This window comes from Agelaius phoeniceus, chromosome 3, assembly GCF_051311805.1.
Source record: "Agelaius phoeniceus isolate bAgePho1 chromosome 3, bAgePho1.hap1, whole genome shotgun sequence".
NCBI classification, from domain to species: Eukaryota; Metazoa; Chordata; class Aves; order Passeriformes; family Icteridae; genus Agelaius; species Agelaius phoeniceus.
This window is the reverse complement of record NC_135267.1, coordinates 111,029,717-111,038,680: the sequence shown is the minus strand read 5'-3', so window position 1 is coordinate 111,038,680 and position 8,964 is coordinate 111,029,717. Positions and strand designations below refer to the sequence as shown.

Genomic DNA, 8,964 nt, shown 5'->3' with positions numbered 1-8,964 from the left:
ATTTTAGCATAAAAAAGCAGCTCTCAGCACACACACGCTGTCGCTGTCCTATCTACCAGACACTGAGCACAAAGTGCCAGTGGCACAGTCCTCATGCACAGACAGTACTTGTGCTCTTGGGTAGGTGGCAAACACATTGTGCCCTTCTACACCACCATACACACAGTGGTCATAGCCCTGTCCCCCTCTGCTCGAAATGGGTGGGTGTCTCTAAGCCGGGTACACATCCATTTTTTACTTGGCAGCCCTGCCAGCACCATCCATAACGTGGAATTCCTGGCTTTGGTATCACACTTCTTGCATAATAATCTAAGGACCAGATTTCACCCCAACTTCATGATGCCAACCCTCAACAATGAGTAGCAAGGTTTTACAGCAGGTAGCACAGAGCTTATTCCTTGTCTATAGCAGAGACACGCTCTTTTCTGGCACAAATTCTTTTAGATAGCTTGGTCCAGCCTCCCAGCACAGAGTCTGAAAGCTCAGAGTGGCATGGTCTGGGCGTCCTTAAGAAGTGTCAAAGTACCTGAGCATCAACTCTACTCACTCCCAAGGTTTGGGCAGGCAAAACACATTTCACGTTCAAGATTAAAAACTTAAAATAACTCTATATGCTATGAAGCTTCTTCTGGCAGTGGTAGAAACAAATGGTGGTTTTCTGTTCTAAATAAATCACCAGGCACTTTTTTGTGATTTTTGTGTGAGACTTTCTGACACTGCTGAACTTTTCTACCGTGTTTTATAGGTAAAAAGCAAGAATAAAGACAATGTTAATTTCCTTGTAAAGTTGGCATTAGTACATGGCTGCTGTAGTTCGATATTGCTTGTGTTTTGACTGTCACTTTCGGTTTGCCCAAGCCCCAAATTCCAAACAGCAGCACGTGTGCCACCTGGTGCCAGACAGGGGCACGGAGAGCACTTCAGCCTTCACTTGGTTTGCCCAAGGATTGCTCAGAAGTTTCCTGTCAAAGATGACTCATATGCAAATCCTACCCCTTTCAGGATTTCAGAGGAATGCTATTTCACAAAACAAACAAACGAGTCGTCAAAAAAAAAAAAAAAGCATGAATTTGAATATTTGTCGTTAAAGCTTACCTGCTTCATTTTCAGCCTTTGAAATCTGGTTACCCTTCTCTGGTTTTCTTCCACTAAGGGTGATTTTCGTCTTCTACCAGCAAGTTTTGTTATGCTCATGATTCACCAGAACATCCCCTGCTCTCAAATTTTGGCTGCCTTTCTCCTCAGAGGAAACCATGGCCAGCAGCAACACAACCCAAATCCAGTCTGATCACCCCAGGGAGATGGGTTGCTGAACCCAAGCACAAGCCCAAATCTCCTTTCTCGCCTCAAAAAGAGATGAGGAGAGAGGAAAAGAGTCCCTGAGATTTAGCAATGCCTACTTGCTCTACCCATGACTTTCTGATCAAGGGAGTGAAGGCTGGCATATCAGGCTGTTGACTTTTTGAGAACCTAGGGGTGTCACAGCAATTCTCATTTTTAAGTATTTTGAGTGTGACAGGAAAGGCTGGTGCTGGATAAAAGACTTGTCACAGAATTGCTTCCTCCATTCACTGTGTCTCTCTCTCCATTCTTAGGGCCCTCTGGTATTATGGAGTCCCAACAGGAATGCTGGCATTCCCAGCTCTGGAGACCCTCATCTGGAAATGCCACCTCTGTGTGACAGCTTCCAAATGCTTGTGGCTGCCAGGGCAGAAGAAATAATTCCCTGCTACAGCCAAGCCTCCTGGCACAGTCTCCCAGACCAGCCAGGCAATCTCAGTGCCCTGCAGGAGATTTTAGCAGGTAATTGGCACAGCTGCTGAACAGCTGCAGATCTTGGCCTGGATTGAGGGTATTCTGTGCTGGAGTCATGGCAGGCACTGGTGAGCAGTGCCAGTTGAATAGGGGCTGAGATTTCTGCTGACAGAACTGTAGGAAAAAAAACCTTAAAAAACCCAAACCCAAAACCCCCCAACTTTCCACATCTTTCTACTCCTATTCTTAACTGCTACCAGCAGTTACTTATTTGCCTTATCTTTGATTCCTGTCAGTGTCACTGTCACTGTCATATTTTCTGGAAAAATCCAGGGAGGATTCTTCTCCTGGGAAGATGAGAAGCCTCAGAGAAAAAGGGAAACAATAATTATCTGATTTGCTTCTCCTGTGTTTTGCTGCTTTGGAATGTGTTTGGACATTATTTACCAACAGGTGGTTGGTAAATTGTTTCGTTGGTTTCATGTGAATTGTTTTGACTTATTGGCCAATCAAGGCAAGCTGTGTTGAGACTCTGGAAGAAGTCATGAGTCTTCATTATCTTTTTAGCCTTCTATAAGAATCCTTTCTGTGTTCTTTAGTGCAGTTTAGTTTAGTATTCTTTTATATAATATAGTATCAAAAAATAATAAATTAGCCTTCTAAGAACATGGAGTCAGATACATCCTTCTTTCCTGCCATGGGGCACCCTACAAATACAACACTGTCAGTACATAAAAGACTTACTCAATGAGGTGTTATGTTTCTCAATTGCTCATCCCTCTGTTTTTCCTATTTTTAATGACCTAAAAAGAAGAATAGTAAAGTTGTGGAATCCAGGACTGTCACTTGGTTATCACTGATCTGCTCCTAACTGTCCTTTCCAATGGTCTTCTCACATGGTGTGCACACAGTTGATATCTAGCTCCACAAAGAAAGTCAGGGCCAGGCAAAAACACCACCACAGAGCAAAAGTACACGCTGGTCTGTGTTAGAAATTCTCCCAAGCCACAATTAACCCAGATTTTAATAAAATCTTTTGATCATTTCCAGCTACATTTCTGCCTGCAGATTAAATTGGACATGTTCCCAGGTGGCTGTTCTAGCAGGTTTCTAAGCCCATTCAGCTCCATCTGCAGAAGGGAGGTTTAGACCAAGGATGAAATAAAGCTAAAATGCAGTGGCTCCAGTTCCACTTTAACAGATGAACACAGACCTTGTGTCCAAAGCAATGGGAAATGTGGCAGGTTTGAAGGAGCTGAGTACCTGAGCTAATCTGGAATGTGAATCTTTGTCAGAACTGGTTACACCTGAAGCAAAGGTCAAAACTGTGTGAAAAATATAGATTAGCTGCACTTCCATTTAAGAATGTGTAATAAATGCCCAATGAGTGATAGGGGAGAAAAACAATACTTAAAAATATCCAGATAACTAGACTGGTTCTGTACAGGCCAGGCCATCAGCTGTCTCACTCTCCAGAGTTTTCTGCTCAAGGCTGGATTTCAAACCAAGGGGATTCAGTGCTGCTGCTGACACCCATCAACACAGAACTTCCTTCCCCATTTGGGTCCTCTCCTGCATCAGCAGCCCACACTGGGTTTGCTATGTGCTTTGCTCCAGAAAGTCCTTGCTGATGAATCTCCACATCTCCCCTTAGGCAGCACTTGGGGCTGCCCTGCCTGAGCGTGGAATAAAGGCTCCAGCATCAAACCCTTCCATCCCCTCCAGCTTGGTACTGTTGCTCAACCCAATTTACTGCTGGCTGTGTGCTTGGTGCTCCAGCTCCCTCACCTCATTTTGGTTTGCCCACTTCCTTTGCCTTCCAACCCAGCACCATGAATTCTCAGTGCTTGGGAATACAAGTGGTGGGGTCTTGACCTGCAGCACAGAGAGCCCACATGGCAACTGCTAATCATCACTCAATCATAAACCTAGAGTGACAGGAACCTTGGCATGAGCTGCAGCTGTAGCAGTAGCCTTAACCCCTGGGACTGCAGGATGAGCTGCTACAGGGCTAAGATTCCCTGGAGTCTCTGTGGAATGCTTCCACAGAGCAAATCCTCAATGCAGGGGGCTCCAGCCAGTGGAGGAACATTGTGGGGGGCTGGTAGCCCTGTTCTCCCTGATCTGAGTGGCTGGGGGTGGCCAGGGTTGTGCTGGGTCTGCCTTGGCACAAGCATATCTGTCTTGTCACCACAAATCCCCTCTATTACCACCCTGGTCCCAAGGGACTGCTCTGGTGGGGGGAAAAGTCCTGGCTGGGAGGTGTGCCCCACAAGGGATGGGGGAGCACAGCAGCCCTGTGGAAGCTGCTGTGACATCCCATTCACAAGACAGATGGGAACCTCCATCTATGGATCAGCACCAGGTTGGGTCTGATGGGGACACTCTGATGGGGACAGGGGGAAGGCACCAGTGTGTGGCAGGGAGGGTCTGCCAGCAGTGTTTTGTGAAGGTGAATAAGGCACAGAACAGTGCCCATCCACAGTTTGGGACAGAGGCATGAATATGGATGATTTGCAGTGGAAAGGGAACAAGAAGGCACAGCCATGAGCGTTGCACGGCACATCTGGAGGAGCCACGTGCTTATCTGTGCTTCAAGTACAATGTGATCCACCGTGAGCTGGAGCAGGGAGAATGGCACCTCTCTGGAGCAGGGGCACTGCTGTGCCCCTCAGGGTAGGGAAACTGCCCAGGGACAGGCACACTGCTCAGCTGCATGCAGGGATAGCCTCACTTGTCTGAGCCTTGTTTTGGGTGCTGCACCCAGCTGTGAGTTGCTGGGTTTGTTCCCAGCCCTGGCAGGGCAAGATCTGGCCCAGTGTGGATGGGGAATGTTCTGATCCTAGCAGTGCAGTGCCAAGGCCAGTGATGCTGGTCCTGGTCCCAGTGTAGTGTCCTGGGCAGATTTGCAGTGCAGTGTAGTGCACCAGTCCCAGCTTGGCCCTGGCCCCAGAGGACTGGAGTAAAAAGCTGCAGGTCAGCACTGCTGGACTAACTGCGCTGCCAGCACAGGGCCCACAGTGGTGTCGCTGCCGGTCCCTGTGCAATGCAAAGCCCAGCCTCCGGCAGATGTGCTGGCTCTGGCCTTGGTCCCAGCAGTGCAGTCACCCGGCCCTGTGCAGACCGTGCCAGCGCTGGCCGCGGTCCCAGGGCAGCGCAGTGCCCAGGGCCATGCTGGCGATGCCAGCGCTGATGCCACCAGCGCAGAGACAGGCACCGGTCCCGTCCTGGCAGGGCCCGCGATGGCGCTGGCACTGCCGCTGCCGATCCCGTTCCCGGTCCCAGGGCGGGGCAGCGCCGTGCCGCTGCCGCTCCCAGTCCCGGGCCGAGTCCCACGCCAGTGCGCTGCTTCCAAGCCCGCGGAGCGGCGGCGCGCTGCGGTGCCCGGCCGCGTGTGCCGCCAGCCGCTGCCCGGTGCCGCCTGACGGCGGAGGCGGGCCCGGGGCGGGCCCGGCCGGGCGGGGACGGCCCGCGGGTGATGTCAGGCTGATGCTGTCGGTGCGGCGCGCGGTGCATTGTGGGCGAATCCCGCCGCCCGCCGCGGCTCCGAGGGGGAGGATGCGCTCGGGGCCGGCCCGTCCCACAGCCGCAGCCGCAGCGCGCCGGGCCGGCGGCACCGCGCCCGACGAGCCGCACTGAAGGGCGTGGGGCATGCGCTGCCTGCGCCGGCCGCAGCGGGAGGCGCCGGCGGCGGCGGGGCCAGGTGAGCCGGGCCGGGCCGCGCCGCGGCGGGCACGGGTGGGGAAGGGAGGGACGGAGGGAGCGTCCCGCTGGCGGCCTGCGAGATGCGGGACCGGGGACCGCACCGGGCCGGGCCGTGCCGAGGCTGCGCGCGGGGCACTGCGGGAGATGTAGTTTGCCGCCCCACCCGGCGCCTCCAGCCGAAGGGAGAGAGTCCCGCGCGCGGGACTCGGGTTCCCAGCGTGCCCGCGGGGGTGGGCGGGCCAGCGGCGGAGTGACGGCCCGGTGCCGCCAATGAGAAGGTGGGCCGGGTGGGGCGAACCAACTGCCGAGAGGGGCGGCGGGGAGTGGGGGGGCGGCGTGCCGGCAGCTGCAGTGCAGGGGCGGACGCGGCCACCTCCTCGGCGGGGGGAGGCGGGACGGCCCGAGGTGAGGGCAGGGCAGGGCAGGGCAGGGCGGCGGCCCGGGCGGCGGCCGCCCCTCGGCACCGCTCCTGCCCGGGCCGGGGGTCGCGGCGATGCCCGGGGCTGCCGCCGCGGGAGGGGCGGGCAGCGGCATCGCTGTGCTGTGCACGGCAGGGGCGGGGGCGCCCCGAGCCCTGAGATGCTCCGCCGGAGGGAGCGGCCCCGCCGGGCGGTATCGGGGACCGGCGGTCCCGGTGTCGGGCGGGGGCCGAGGTGCGAAGGCAGCCACGGCCTTGTGGCGGGCCGGGCTCCGGGGAAACGCACGGAGGGTGTCGGCCACCTCGGGAGGACCGGTGGCGCCCGGGGCTGGGCACGGCATCCTGCCCGGGGCCAGCGGGTGCCTGTCCGGCCGCACGGGAAAAGGCAGCCCGCTCCCTGGAGGGCTCTGGGGAGGGAGCGAGCGCTTCCTTCTGCCGCGTTACCTTGGGATAACTCCGTGGTGTTCGGGTTGCAGGCAGGAGGCTGAGAGTTTCTCCTTTTTGGCGGGGTGGAAATGGTGCTCCTGTGTGCGCGGCCGTGTCTCCTGAAGCTTTGGGGCTCAGAGTGTCCTGCTATGGTGTCGGTATTGCTGGTGGCGCCCAAGCTGACATTGCTGGATGTGTCCGTAGTCATTGTGCTGCTTTCCCTGCGTTCCGCGAGAGGAGGTATCCGGTAACCTGGGTCTGACCCACTGAGGACTCTCCCGATGAACACTGTGACCTTGACGTGCATCTAGGATTTAACAGGGAACCAGAATGCTGCACGAGGCACTGAAGTCACACTGTCACTCTTGACAGCTCAAGTTCAAGACCCACTGTGTGTTTTGAGGGGTGGGGACTTCAATACCTGTTGGTATCATGTTTCTGAGCAGTTCAAACCAAACCTGTTTTGGATTTTCTTAATCTTGATTGATAGAAGGAAAGGTTTCCTAATTCTACCATTTCACATGGATTTCTTGTAGTCTCACTGAAAATGTTGCCTTTTAGCAATAAACTTCTCAGTGAGTCACAACAGAGATTATCATCCTGGGGACTTCCTACGAGTGGAATTTAGCTTCATGTTGTGTTGTGCCACAGGGTGTGCTAATGCTCCCTCAGCTCGTAGGTGCTGTGCCTGTACAGGTGCTCTGAGTAAAGAGCATCAGTTCTGTCTCACGAGTGTCAGTGTGTCACCACGTTTCAGGGTGCTGCCTTCTTTTGAGAGGATAAAGAGGGGCAGAATAGGAATGATGTGTTAATGTTCTGGCTTTCTTCCTTTGTGTGCCAGTGATCATCCAGCTCACCAGGAGCATCCTCCTGGTGATATAGGTGGATTCAGAAACTTTTGAGATGTGGTGCTCATGAATGGTGTATGTGGTATTCACTGATGTTACTGCTGTGTGCTTTTTCGTGCTTTGTGATAATCTCATTCCTTCAGGAGCAGGCTGGGTTCCTTTTCTCTGGGGAAATAAAACACTGGAATCTCTTATAGGACAAATTTACCACACCCTGGGGACACCTGCCTAACCTTTCTTTTCTTTTTTTTTTTTTTGAATAGTCCTCAAGGGAGAAGTCAGATCCCTATCAATGCTCTTGGTCCTCCAGAAAGGAGTGTCTCTAGTGCTAGGAAATCTATTCCTTCAGCTCCCAGTGTTGGTGTTAATCAAGTGGCACTCATGGCCCATGGGTGGATTTCCTTCCCTCTCTGTCCTCAGTGTTTGTTGGTGAAGGCAGCAGGCAGCCTGCAGCTCTCCTCCACTGGAAGCAGTTGGCACTTGTTTTCCAAAGCAGGAATGATCAGCCAGATCCAGGAAGAGCCTAGTCCATCCTTCTTCTCTATCTTCAGTGTGGGGATCCCTTCATGCTGTTTCTTGCTCTCTCTTATGGAAAGATTGACTCATGACTTTATGGTTTGTCAGGTAGCACACTCCTCTCACCTGGGTCTTGCTGTGGGCTCATCTCTTCAATTGTGTCCTTTTAGTTTTTTGCCTTAGTCTTATCTCTGTGTGTATCAATGTGCAGGGCTTACAGGAAACACTTCAGGAACAGTTCCTCATCCTGGGAAGCTCCTAGGTTAGATTTGTTTGCCAAACTCCATAGTGACCTTCCAGTAACATTGATTCACTTTGAGAACAGAACAGAGGACAGAAAATAGGTCCTTATGGAGGAATAGGTGTTTATAAAGTCTTCAAGGACTTCGTAAACTTCCTTAATTTTTTAGGATGTCTGGGCTTGGTTGGTGTCTTCCACTTTGAGTATTGCAAGGCACAGTCTGAATATTTGCTAGAGCCATTGTGGAAGCACTTGCTAAAAAACTGTTTTAGCTCTGTTAGTCTACTGAGCAAGAAGCAAAGTGGACACAACCAGTGCTTCCCTCCCCTTCTTCCATCAAGGATAACAAAAAAATGGGTATTCCTTTGAAACATCATGAAATCCCCTTAAATGTCATTGTGGGACACAGTTCCTTTGGAATAAATGTTAAGATTACTTTGAGAGGGAGGAATAAGGAAGGCCAGCTATGAGACCTCCCTCCCTAGTCCAGAGGAAGAGTGGGAGAATCTGCTGGGTATTTGTTGAAATTTCAGGAATGAGAGGTGAGGGAGGTGGTGTGGCTTTTACGTGGTGCATCTGAAAATTGAGACTCCCTTGCATGTGAGAGTTTGCCCAGCTCTGGAATGGACAGTGGCAATCCTTGTTGGTCAGACCAATCCATGGTCTTCTCCACAGCAGTGCCCAGTGCCTGTGGATCACAGTGTTGAGAGCCACAGCAGTTATCCCCAAAAATATGGAAAATAATCCAGCAATGGCAATGTGTCTTCGACATTAATGTATCGAGTGGTTTTTCACATGAACTTTTCTGCTTTTATGGACACTGGTGGATACATCAATATATTAAGACTCAATGGGGAAAATATAAAACTGCCACGGTAGGTTTTTTTCACAGGATTCACAATCCCTTGGTCCCTTTTGGTCTTACCCAGTCCCACACTGTTTTCTGTTGGGCCTTTTCCTCTGCTCAAGAGCTGCACACATGGGAAAGGATCTTATTTTGTAGTTGAAAAGGAAGATGTTGACAGTGTGATGGACTGTAGAGCTAATCAAACAAG

General features: G+C 52.4%; 1 protein-coding gene across 3 annotated transcripts in view; it reads left to right on the top strand.

Annotated features, from left to right (window-relative positions):
• Positions 1-5,234: 5,234 nt before the first annotated feature.
• Positions 5,235-8,964, top strand: part of TTBK1 (tau tubulin kinase 1) — a 104,578-nt gene continuing 100,848 nt past the window's right edge. Inside the window, exon 1 of one of the 3 annotated variants that reach the window (XM_077176163.1) lies at positions 5,235-5,458. The gene's annotated coding sequence lies outside the window, so the exon portion shown is untranslated. Of the gene's footprint in view, positions 5,459-5,801; positions 5,866-8,964 lie in introns of those variants that run through there. The other 2 variants (XM_054629595.2, XM_077176164.1) reach the window with 2 other exon arrangements.